Raw genomic sequence first — 14109 nt, forward strand, 5'->3', positions numbered from 1 at the left:
GAGAATGTGTTCTTCAGTTCAACATTCTTCTATTTCTATTTCTCAGCTATTTTTGTATCTTTTTGGGGTTGTTTGTAGATGATCAAGTCAAGCCCCCAAAGTGAAGTTATGCAACCTGCACTGTGTTGGTGACGCCAATAGAATTCACACACAACAACCGAAGGCATGAACAAATATACCCATCGACCATGAGGGTATTTCTTTTCTTCTATTACATCGATCCAATCTTTTTATTATCCCCTTTCGACTAAACACGTAGTTTTTTGTGGACAGAATGAAACTGAAAAAAATCTTTGATCGGTGTTTGGATTATCAATGATAGCCATATCTAGATATTAGAGTCAAGTGCCCAATTACTTCATAAATTGCCCCATTACTTCAGTTTCCAATTATCCAAGAACGATTAATCTCCAATTTTAAGTGTCGAGTATTTTATAACAATTCATGACATATCTCAATATTGCGTGATAAAATTCAATTCAAAAGCAATTACAACTCTTTCGCTTTTAGGTACGTGTAAATAGAGCTTCATTTGTTGGACTGCGACTAACAATCACGCAAAAACCGCCAAACATGACAAAAAACTCTGCCTCGTTAAGTGACATTCTTAAATGTAATTCTAAGAGAGCTTTATAGACATTAACTCTATCGCCTTTATTATCCTATAATATTATGATTGATTGGCGTTCTATTTAAACTGTAAGTAATGCTTACAAATAACCGTCTTCTGAGATAAATATCTGACAAAATAAATGCTTTATCTATTAAGAAAATTCTGCTAATGAATATTGTGAAATGGAAAATATATGTTTGAAATAAAACTGTTGAATTGTGACTAATTGCACTGACTTAAAGAGAAGACACAGGATTCAATAATGTACGAAAATATGCAAAAAGAAAAGCCTTTCATGATTGTAAAATTAAATAAAAATGCTCGGCAGCAAATGGCGAACCGAAATATTATGGAGATGCACTGATTTGACCGATATTAACAATGGTATAGCATTGCTCAAACGTGCATATGAACTCCAATGTTAATCATGTTTGATAAAACTAACCAGACGGTTAAACCGACTTCCCTGTTCAAACATTTCATTAGTACCAATATCTCCCTTTGGTATTAGTTGCTGAATGGATTTGAATAATCCAGACCCATTTGGGACTCAACGGATACATCCCACCGAGACCAACCACAAATATTACACTAGCCTTTTAACACTAGGTGATGGAGTTACATGGAAAAAACCCGAGAAACCGATTCGTCCCATCCGTGCTGCTTCGAGAAAACTGGAATTACATTTGGTCTGTACCTGTACTTCAGACGATGTACGTGAAGATACCAGTAATTTCATTTGACCTGAACATGTGACTATACTGTTCATCTTATAAATGTTGGAAGATATATGTAGGCATCAATAAAGGGCGAAAATGTACATTTTAGGTGTGTGTGTGTGTGTGAGAGAGAGAGAGAGAGAGAGAGAGAGAGAAAGAGAGACAGAGAGAGAAAAATAACTAATTAGATGTCGTAATTATCAAAAGCAACGATTTTTTCGTCATTTTAGGAGTCATTGCTGGTTGATGTAATTTAATCTATTGAGTTTACCAAATAAACGGCGAGGAATCTCGTCATCTAGAATTCCCGACGATCGAAGGCAGTGCTGGAGATAAAAGTACATTACACAATGAAACTATAAGCATTAAAACATCAAAACCGAACCAAGATTGTATTGATATAGGCTACATGTGTAAACGCCACCGTCGGCAGTACTGAATGTTACATGTACGTATATTGGGCTAAATTAATCACGAATATTATAAAGTCCTGTTGTAAAGTTCTACTTTACATTTCCGAGCACATTGCAGTTTTTTTTTTAATTTCATTTATTTATCTTTTTATTATTATTATTATTTATTTATTTTTATTTTTATTTTTTTATTTTTTTGCGAAAGCATCGTTATTACAAATGCACACACCACTGTTGGTAACAACCAATGTCGGTTCCTGACATACCCATGTACATATAGATGCAATATCCACACCTTGAACCGAACATTCATTTGGGTCGATCTTAGGGTCTATGTCTCCAGTAGGTTTGAAATAAGCATCAGAATTACAGAGATCCATCAGGTGTACCAAGTAAAAACTGTAAACAGAATAGAGATCAACATATCTTAACATCGGAAAACAACAGCGCCGTTTCTAGCCCATTGGGTGTTTGTATTAAAAACGTCAGTGGGTCAACGCAGTGCATTGCAACAGAAAACTGATTTAAAACAAAGCTAGCCACTTGTGGAACAAACAACTACTGACCAACCAATTAGTTTCTTAAGACGCATGTTTGGTTTTAATCACGCCTCGCCTGCAAGGTTCTCTATATCTTTGCTCCAAATTTACAATTAAACATTTTCACCATTTTATTTTAATAAAATATTATAGAAATTGGCCCCTAGTCGCTTTAATTATGGAATAGCTTTAATGTTTGGACCCATAATGTAAAATGAGTAAAAACTTATTAATATAAAAAACATAGTGATTTTTGATGGATTCCACCTGTTCAAAGGCATTTTTGACCAAACATGGGTGTAATGTGGTATATGTACAGTAAACATACTTGCCACAAAGTCATAAGTATTCGATTTCCTTTAGTTACAACATTTCGTGACTTAAAGTGCCAAATATTGTTCTCAGTTGGAAATACATTAGTATTTAACAAGTTTAAATAAGAGATAAAAACCAGTACCTGCAATATGTATGTTAATCGCCTCTAAATTGGCGAGGGCCCTATGCACGCCAGATAACAATAATATAATCATGTGGTTACTGAAATTAAAATCCGAGTTAGACCACCTAAAACAATAGGCATCGATTCGGTTTACAATACAACACAACCCGCCATCGCTGAGAGCAAAGTTGCATTAAAAGTCCAGACACCAACTAGATATTTCGAGTCAGTGAACTACACTGTAAAAACAGTGCTTAGCATTTAAATATATACAACATACGTTAAGCACCTATACGCATTTAGAAATATGTGTAAAAGCTAAGCACGTATAGCTTTTCAAGCGTTTCACAGAAGAAAATGCTAGACACCTTGTCAGTGTTACACGTTTAGCTATGTGCTTAGCTTCACCGGTATATGGATCTATAATAAGTCTATCACAAGCTAAGCACATTGGCTAAGCACTTCCCCTGCTAAGCGCGTGAGGCTGCTAAACATATGGAGCTGCTAAAGGTGTGGAATTCCTAAACGCGTGGAGCTGCTGAACAATACCCTCTACCAAGGCCGCAGTTCTTGGGGACATTTTTTGCTGAGGCGACATCAGACCAAATTTACTATCTATTTATCTAGAGACATATCTGTGAATATCTGTGAAAAATCAATCTGTCGCCCTGGTAGAGGGTAGCTGAACAACAAGTTTGGCTTTTCAAGCTTCTTTCAGAAGAAATTTAAATGTTTAACATTCTTAGAAGTGTCGCACTTTTAGCTATGTGATTAGTTTCACCGGTCCCATAAGTTTATTACAAGGCTCAACAATTTGGCTTAACACTTCCCCTTGTAAACGTGTGGAGCTGTTGAAGGCGTGGAGCAGTCTGCTCGAACGCTTGGTGTCTTTCCTTGCAGTAACGCGTGCTTATTTAAAATAGGTCTATTAAAGATGCATACAAAGTCAATTTTTTGCTCAAAACCCAACCAAATAACAGTATATAGTTTCAAAAAGTATAATTAAGAAAATTGCCAGAAGGCATTGATTAATATTACCCGAAAAATGATATTTGAATGGATTTTTCTGTTAGCTTACTATCCTGTATATACATGGGGCAGAAAAGTAGGTCACATAAGTAGGTTAAATTTCTGACCAAAAATTTAAAGAGCCGTCTAAAGCTCTTTTATGACTGATCGAGTGATTTATTCAGTTTGTCCTTTGGCATGTCGACTTTATTTGAGGCGTATACGAATCTAGTAGAAGTGGTTTATATGTGTTACTGGCAACCCACGCTCCACCGATGCTCGGTTCACATGTACCTTTAAGTAATAATCCAAATAACAAATAAAGTTTTCACGACGTTATCAGATGGTTACATGCTGGTAATGGTATAGAAGAACATTATGGTAACGTTATGGGTGTTTTAGCTCCATGCAAAATGATGTACAGTAACGTTATAATTTGTAAAAAGATTCGAAGACCGTTTCTACAAAATTTTATGATACATGTAACGTCATTTTGTGGAGTTTTATCAGCGTGTTTATAACATTCTGGAAAGACATTATATAATGTTTTGAAAAAATTTTTTATATAAATAACCAAAACACGTCTTATGCTGTTTGAACTACAGTTAGCGGTCAATTCCAAAATGGGCTTGGGGTTAGTCGGCGACTAGAGCGGTGCGAGTTGTAGAATATTCGGACTATCGGTACCGAAATAACCAGCATGTGATGAAAGTTTAAATAAAGTATTATAATGAATACCCCACCATCATCCTGATGCCCTATTGTTCATTACTTCCGGAAAAAAAAATAGATATCAATACCGTAACGCATTTTATCAAAATATGGAGAAAGGTGTTTTAAAGTAAAAATGATAGTTGTTTCGTGACTTTAGTGAACTAGTGAATTTTCATAACCTGCTTTTCAGAAATACATTCCAATAAACTTCCTCGCAAGGTCAGCTAACACAAGGATAAATAAGTCCAGCTGTAAAGATGATAGTGGGAAGTCAACGATGTTGACAGTTCACGGTACCCTGTTATAGAAAGAGATAACTATAGCAGTTAAAGGTGACCGTGAGTTCGTCTGTGTGTGCGTGTGTGTGCGTGCGCGCGCGTGTGTGCGACTAAAACAGTTGAAACCCTTAGCACCTAAAAGTTAAACAGATACACCCTACATTTATAAGCCGTCAAACGCGTCATACTGCTAAACACAAGCGTGTAACATGTTAAGGAGCTAAGCATGTTAGGAGCTAAACGCGTCGAAAAAGTGAGACAAAACAGGCGCTTAGAAATGTGTTTAGGAGCTAAACACTGTTTTTACAGTGTACATTGATTATTGAAATGGTGTTGCCTAAAGTATACGTGCACGCACACACACACACACACACACACACACACACTTATCAAAACACATAATAACATGCCTTTTGCGGTTTCTATACCAAAAATGGACAGAACATGAATAATAACGATACCTGTTGACTTATACACGGAGACATCAGCCACATGGAGTTAATTTTCATAGAGCTGCTTGGGGAACATCAAAGCAGCCCCACGCATTTCCGTGGATTGTCTGATGCCTTAAGAATGTTTCTGTTGATGCAAATGTTATGAAATAACTTTTTTCAATCAATGCTCAAATTTATATGAAGAATACGCATCGTAATTCATCGAAATAAAAATACCTAGTTATAAAAGCTGGCTGTCGCACTTACATCGACAAATAATAATAATAGTAATGAATCAAGAAACAAGCCATTGTTTAGAGTCTTTATAACCAGATTCTTTCAGCGGTCCATAAAGGGTAAGTTACAATACGTGGTTCAGGCAACATACAGCAGGGTTACTATGTAGGCGAGTCAGAACACTTTGATATTTTCAATCGACGACGACAGGTGATCCAGGTGACACTGTTATGACATTGATATTATTTATTACCTTGACTTAATTGTCTTGTCGGAAGGTGAAAGAGATTATCACCGGATTTCTACCACCTGTTTGTCCGTTCAATTTCCCATGGGAACCAGGGATTTACCTCGCATGACGCGTAGTTCAGTGACTGGTGACGACTTTCTTTAAGGAGAGGGTCAAGGTTTGGCGTAATTGATTAAATAAATGGAGGCCGCCCTTGCCTAAACTCTGATAAGTCCATTGATGTATTGTCATCACTTTCATAAAGTGTTTCCTCCATTTTAATAATTCGATATGTTAGACCGACTATTGTGTGATGATTTTGTTGACATCTGATGTGTTGAGGTCCTGATGAAATGACTAATAATGGCGCCACACCTAAATTGTGTACGTCTTATTTAATACAGTTTTGTGTGTTATTATTATGAACTTAATATTCGTCGTTTGCATATGTCAAAAAGATAGACAAAGATTTGAGGATACATTAAAGGCATAATAACTCTTTGTATGAGACCTATATTTCACAATAAAAACCTTGTGAATAACTAATAGAAATATAATATATTCTGTTTTACCACAAAAACAGCAGTTATAGCTTTTATTCTGATATTTGAACTTGTCTTTAGACCACGCGACCTCCATTGATGTCTATACGTTGTTAAAATCTCTTAAGAGATTTTAACAAAAAACCAAACTTTTTAGAAAAAAACCAGGGACTTACTTTGAATGTAAAAATGGATTCATTAACCATTGGTAAGTATGGGAAAATTGTTGTTTACTCCAGGAAAATTCATTTTTTGGCCGAAACGAAGAGTTATTATTGCTTTAACTGGTTTTCTGTTCTCAAATAAATCTGCAATTTGTATCCACCCGGTCAAAAAAAATGGCCGATGTGCAAAGTATATCTTCACGTATACCCTCGACAAAAAGAAAAAAACAGCCCAAAAATAATGCAAAATTTAGAGAATGGTACTTAGAGTCCTAATTCCTAATAGACTCTGTCTGGCTATCACATTATAGTATCCACGTATTGCAATGCTGATACATTAACATTCCGCAAATGTCGCCATTAGACAAAACGGGATTTTTTTATTACATCAACCTCCACAACAAATGTTCAAGTGGAATCGCAATGTCTAAAAACAGGTCCATCGCTGTTTTGTGCACATTTGGTATTTCCACTGGAATCGATCATTTTCAGATTGCGACAAGTTGTATCACAGCCTCGTGCGAAATTCGCACCAATCGCACTCTACGTTTGTCGCTGTATCGTTTCTTTGCCACGTAGCTCCAGCTGTGTCCGCTAAAGGCGCAAACCATTAGGCTTCTTAACGAAAGATAACCGTAAATTGCATTTCTCTGTGTTACACAATCCGTTTTCTTAGAATTTCATGCTACATCTATGGTTATAAACTTAGACTTCATGTACATACATGTAGGTGACGTCATAGGTACCTACACCAAACGTAAACGCACGTTTATCACACTTGAACATTTTGTGATCTGCTATTGTAAAAAGGTTTACAGTCATTTTTACAGAAATGTTGATCAAAACAGCGGGGTTAATGTGCATTCCCAGAAAAGTCCGGAGGGGCATATTTAATCATTTTTATTGGTTCAAGAAACATATTTGATAATGGTTACATACACAGGTGGCAATTCGCTATTTTAGCACTATATGCTCACCTCGGGACGGACTAATTAAGTACGTACAGACGCCAGGAGACCGCTTGCATTGGCTTCTGTTCATTCACAGTGACACTGGAAACGTCTTTATTTAAGAACGACTCTATCATGGCCACAGTATCCAACTACAACGGGGTACCAAATCGACAAAGTGCCTTGCCTATAAAGGTCATAATGTATCAGAATTCAAGATTTATTCAAGATTTATACCATGTCTCATTCAACTGACAATACATAAGTTCAAAAAAATAACGTAAATTTTGAAAGACCTAATTACCGTTACGATACTCGAGCGATCTGAGTTTACTTCAAAGACCATACACTGAATCTCGAGAAGTAAGCCAACCACAGAAGTTATAATCCACCGTGCGTGTGTGGAGATCATTGAAACACTTGCTAGAACAAAATGAAAAAAGTGGATACCACGTGCACCGCATGATCTCAAATACCGAGCACGATTTTCTTTTTTCTCACTGGAATGGGTATGCTTCTTTATGAATCCAATCAAATAAAATTGATTGCTTGATAATTTTGTTAAAAGTCATTGACGCCGAAATGCGAGCTGCAAATCTATTCAAGTCCAATTATCAAAGAAATGGATACAATCTTTCATAAAAACCACGTCTAATCCAAGTGGAATAGGCATATAAACCGCAAGTGATGTCTTAAAAAAAAACATCGGAGCCGGTGGATGAAATTAAAGAAATTGGTCCGCAGGCAGGAAATACCGTGATTTGTGCTGGAAAGCTTTTTAATAGCATTATCACGAGGTTTATGTTCTAATAAGATGGGTTATGCCTCATCATACTTTAGATAATGCTTCAGTGAAAATGATTCATAGGGGCATAATCTGATTCAATCGATGATAAAGCGATATGATGTCCGTTAATCTGCGATGTCTGTGCTACGAATTGGTTATGTTCTTGCTGGTTTCTTTTACTCAATCTTGATAGGCTTTTGATTTGCGATGCACAACTGGTAAGTGGTAAGTGCTATTCAATAAAATCCTTGCATCTCTCTCTGGCGATCTTAACGATTATTCGTGTTCGTTTTGCTTGTTTGATTTTTAATTGCATCTTAGCGAAGTGCTTCTGTAGATCTGGAGGCTGATACGCGTCAAGCTCGAATTAACACACTTCTTTATGAGCCATTACCAATAGGCCCAAAGCAACGGTATCAACAGCCGAATTTCCAATAGCAAATGCCGTAATTAAAACCCGATATTACTTTGCAGCGAATAATCGTTGTCTTGAAAGTTCGCTTAAGAATATACACTGCCATATATTGTGCGATATTGGGTTTCCAACTTCTTGAATGCCTTCCCAAATTTGCAAGGAAAGTAATCGGGGAAAGAGGGTTCCATTGTTTGAAATTGTCTATTTTCTATGCTCATGGTGATCGCGTGATGATGGCGTATTTCACCTTGTTTTAAGAAAGAAATGTCGAGTATCACCGCATAAAAATGTAATTATTAAAGCGGTGAACTATCTTGCTAGTTTTGACAATGTTCCAGAATAAAACATGTCGAATATCACCAATTGTTAAAAGAAGAAGATACGTTCTTCTCGTGTGAGCATTTGCAGGTAACGTGAACATTGGCAGGTAGTAATCTGACAGCATAGATAGCGTTACAAGAGTTTAGAAAATGTTCCAGAAAAATTCGCTCAAAGTTTAACATGGCCATGACATTTGATGAAAATGACTGGCATATCGCGCCAAGACGTTCGTCCGCGTGTACCCAATAAACGTGCATGTGATGCATTACTTATGTAGCCTACCATATGGCACAGCAAAGGGGCATGGCGGTCGTAATATTTGTGTCCTACAGCTCGAAATGATGGTTGTTGATCTTATAAAACAACGCAATTCTGATTTGATATGTATCTAGATAAAACACCACCGTGTACCTGAAACGTGTGACTCAATAAAACACCAAAGCATAGCGTACCTGCGTGTACCTGAAACGTGTGACTCAATAAAACACCACAACATAGCGTACCTAAAATGTTTTTCTTCATACGACAAGAGGAAGTGGAAGCCAATGTCCAAACACAACACAGTGAAGTGAACGTGCGTTAACATCCCTTTACATAAAGCTACATGTACACGGAAGACTTGTGTGTCAAAAAGTCAGTGTCAGTGAATTAGAGTGAGTTATTGCTGCATCTCGAGTACTTAAAATGATGTATCAATTTCTTTTGCAAGTCTGTCGAATATCCATAATGTATTGTAATAAACTCTTATTTTCAATATAATGTTAGAACTGTATAATGTACTTGCAGCATTTCCCTTCTAAAGGCAAGCTCGTTTTAATCGGCTTAAACGAGGCACTTATCAGGTGAAGTAAAACAAGGTGTCTCACATATAAACCATAGACATATAACAACTTACTTCATGGTCTGGCACGGAAAAAGAAATTAAATGGAGAAGTTGATCAAATAGATATTATACTCACAAGATTGAGCAGACCTTCAGAGATGAACAAGCACCATGGCGCCAACGGTTGTACCGATACAATGAAAGCAAAGCATTGCCAAAGGCTTAGAGAACAAGCCACTCGGACCGCAAGTATACCAGAAAAAATTATCTTGATGTAACTACCACAGCAGGAGAGCTCTAGCGTCTGTCTGATGCGGGGCTGACTCTTACGTTTATATGTGGTGACGGTGCTTCAGCAGGCTGCGTCACTCATGTCATCTTCTGTCACGAAATCAACGGTCGATTAGACTTCGAAATCATGAGGATAAATTCAAACTTCGCCAACAATTGTATTAACTAATTAAGTCACGTTTTTTATTTCATTTCCACCTGCCCAGCCTCGTGGTTATATATATAGAACACGTGGACAATACCAACAGCCATAACATGAATGATTATAGGCAAGCTTTTTGAAGTGGCTTTAATCATCATTTTAATTTTAAAATCAAAATCCAATAAACACGACCCCAAACGCATACACATAGTACAGGTTTGAATTGATCCATTGAAGTATATGTTTTTGAACTCAGACTCTTACACTTATTAACTCTTTTAAGGCTCCGTGTCCGACTTTGATTTCGAAGCCAATTAGCTTTCAACAGGCTTGTTCCTTGCATGGCTGTTCCGTCTTCTAACGCATGTGTTTTAGCCTTTTATTTTCATTTATATGGCCTTTTTATCTTCAGTGACATCGATGTTATTGGTATTTATTCATCGTGTGAAAAAAAGTTGACTTAATAACGAGGATTTTTCTCTTTGAAAATGTCTCCACACATCCGTCGTCAGATCTCTCTTGTTAATGCTGTTCATTCCATGGCGGATATTGTCAAACGCGAACTGATTAAGATTTTATTGCAGGCTCCTTGGTCCGCTCTTTTTGTTGCATGAGGAGGCATCACCCTTGACGATCCTTGTAGAGAGTATGATCTCAATCTGACAGTCAACGCAAGGGGCACTTATAAGATTGGTTCGAAAGTTATAAAAACGTATACGTATTTTCTATTTTATTTTTCTAGTTTCTTTTTTAGTTTATTCAACAATATCCCGGTATTGAATGCAGTGATATAAGCAATATTAAACCATATTCACAGGTATTTATTTTTCAGCTTTAGAAATAAATGCTTTCGTTATTGCAATTTTGAAAGCCACAGTTGAAGAACACACGATGGGCTCAGGTTCAGAATCACCGACATACGTTTCGTGTAACAAGTATACTTTGTATGTATATGCTATTGAACTCAAATGGTATTTCCAAGCTTCTACGCCATTGTTGTTGCATTGTTGTAGGTCATTTAACCGCGTTTCATGTGGTTTACACAAACATTCTGTACAATATGTTAAGATAAAGGAAAAACTATGGTAAATATACATTTCGTGTTCAGTGCGTAATACGCAGTGTATACTTACCCGTATTTAGGCTTGGGTCCAGGAGTAATCGCACGTACCTTTTTTATCTGAAACCAAGAGAAGAATTGCATAATTAATGGCTCTTCGTTATTTCGTTTCTGTTTAGTACAACAATCACGGCGCAATAGTGGTAGATATTAAACAAGCAAATGCTCATTACGCTCTCTTTGTTATAGAGTCTACTTTTGATAAATGACCTCAAATTTGTCTTTCAAAACAAAGACCATAAAGCACACCTGTCGCTTCAACATCCTGTTCTGTTTATTTGAATATTCGTTATTGCATAAATCTTATATATCGATTCCTCCGTTTGTTTCGTTGTGGAGAGCTCGCCTACGTGTGGATCGTATCAGTGACGAATGCAGCGTTAACCTGGACAGAATACATTTACCATTTCTACGCGATTCTAATCAAACCCACAGGGCGGAACTGTTTCCTCTGCAAGGCTACTTTAACTTAATTAACTGTTGGAAAAGGCTGCCCGGCGAGGATGATCTTCCAGTACAAATACGAGATACTAATTACATTATCTACATTAATTGTCACCTCCCTGTCCCGTCCGAGAAAAGATATGTATCACAGCACCAATCATCTTCGAGAAACGCCTTATTGAATTTCAGAAATCGAATTTTGACTCTCATCCATTCTTAAGTTACTTAAGTGGCGATGGCGTCGATGACTTGTTCGATTGTTGTTTTGCAACAAAACCAAAGGCAATTTGCAACATTTCTACTAATATACAGATACAAGAGCAAAACAGAAACCATACAGCTTTTACTGTGGGTGGTTCCATACGTAATGGACTACTGTGTACACTCCATCCTAGTACACTTTCTGCCCAATCACGTACAAAAGCATGCTAAAACATGAAAACGTTTGTCCAACAAATATGAGTAGGTACCTTCTTTGAAGTCAATACACGATAACTGATAAGTGCCGAAAGAATATAACATTGAAAATCGAATGTCTCTACTAATGGCCATGTTTTCGTTTTCTTCGCACGGTATTGTATAGTATGGAAGGTTTTCATGGTGATATGTAAGGGCTGACAGTTTTTTAAAATGAGCTATGTGATTCCAACTTTTGTCAAAATATTGTACCATGAAGAGAGTAATTCAAAAGGAATTAAATACAATAAAAGTCAATAACTTGACATGAAATAACACCCTTGCTTGGACTGAATTGTGACATACATACACGGTGGACATCTACTGTGCACCACTACAAGTAGGAAAATAAGCCCCCTTTTCAATGCATATCTTTGTCTATTACAAAGCAGTCAGCCAAAGTTAAAAGCAGAATGTGATATAACCCAGGCCTGGACTCTATGAAATTAGATCCTAAATTGCTGTATAAACGTAATAATACAATCGGTCTGTAGAATCATCGACCGAGTCAGCATCACTGCCACTGTTTCACCAATTTAGCCTGTCATCTAACTGTCTTTGTAGTTTCCCGCACAGCCTATTACGTGGGTCAAATCAGCGATGGAAACGAACGATATGGATGCTTCCCTGGCACTGCCTTCTGCAACATAGAAGATAATCGTCGTTGGAGCCAACCTAATGTTTCTTTTGGCGACGAGTTTCTTCAGAGATCTGTTTTTTCAGTTAGTTAGTAATTTGCGTCTGCTATCTGCTGGTAGTTAATGTGTTACATGGATGTTATGCTCGCAACATACTTTGACATTTTTGTTTCATTACAATTTTGCATAAATTTCCAATTTGTCTAGATAACATTTACGGTAGGTAAATACAATATGCATCGAATCAGAAGAACATCACGTTTTGATATTTGCAATAGTCTAAACAATTAACATTTTGGCACCGGCTACCAAAATGCACAAAAGGAAAAGTCGACAATTGGGCATCATGATGTTTATTTGAAGTCCAAGGCACGTGCACATGACCCTTCCAATATTGTCCCAAGTTTGAAAAGATCTGGCAGCTTAGAGAGTGAGTGAAGAGTGAGGGCATGCTGAAAACTGAGCGTTGATCTCCTGACCAGAGTCTTTTAAATGTGGTATGACATGGAACAGGACCATCGGTTGTCCTTTGGGGCGACAAACCAATTAAGATATAAATCGAAACTACAGAAAATGATTTGCTTAAATGCGTCAGGCATTTCCTTCGCATCAGTCAAGCAGAGATAGTATCAGACCGTGTTCACGTCAATACAAAAAAGGCTGTTTTAAATATTCCTTGGAGTCAATTGTGCTGGAATACTATGAGGCTCCGTACAAACGGCTGCTCATTAATTTTGTAATTCATCATGAAAAAGGTGATAATTGTTCTGTGTCCTTTTACAGCAGGACTCTACTCAAACAGGCTTGTATCTGGTATGGCATACTTTTAAAAATGTTATTAAATAAGTTCGATGTAAGAATTATACCGGCTAACAAACCAGAATGAATGGCATACAGATACATTAGAATCTCTGTTCTAACTAATTATTACTGCCATCACAATTAAATCCCGCGATTAAAAGGCGGCATCACAGAGGAATTGACTCATAAAAAAATTGTCATCAGACACATAAAGTGGGATTAGATGCCCATGTTGAGGTGAATCCATCAACCAAACCAAAAAATGAAGAAGCGGTTACCTCAGGTGCATGTAAAGCGCACCTTTGCATACACTCCTAAGCACAACTTCAATGCCATCCTGTCGGCCAACATGCACCAACCTGTACCAACGTGTACTAACGTGTGTCAACATGTACCAACGTGAACCAACATGTACCAACGTGCACTAACGTGAACCAACATGTACCAACCTGTACTAACGTGTGTCAACATGTACCAACGCGAACCAACATCTACCAACGTGCACTAACGTGAACCAACATGTACCAACGTGCACTAATATGTGTCAACATGCACCAACGTGAACCAACATGTACCAACGTGCACTAATATG

At 37.2% G+C, this 14109-nt stretch overlaps 1 protein-coding gene across 5 annotated transcripts in view; it reads right to left on the reverse strand.

The window, feature by feature from the left end:
- The window catches only part of LOC106156573 (uncharacterized), an 80423-nt gene that overhangs the window by 39264 nt on the left and 27050 nt on the right, over positions 1-14109 (reverse strand). For all 5 annotated transcript variants that reach the window (XM_087017674.1, XM_087017671.1, XM_087017672.1 and 2 more), the window contains exon 2: positions 11192-11238. The gene's annotated coding sequence lies outside the window, so the exon portion shown is untranslated. The remainder of the gene's footprint in view (positions 1-11191; positions 11239-14109) is intronic.

The sequence above is a fragment of the Lingula anatina genome, chromosome 7 (genome assembly GCF_051362555.1).
Source record: "Lingula anatina isolate TDL-2025a chromosome 7, LinAna3.0, whole genome shotgun sequence".
NCBI lineage: Eukaryota > Metazoa > Brachiopoda > Lingulata > Lingulida > Lingulidae > Lingula > Lingula anatina.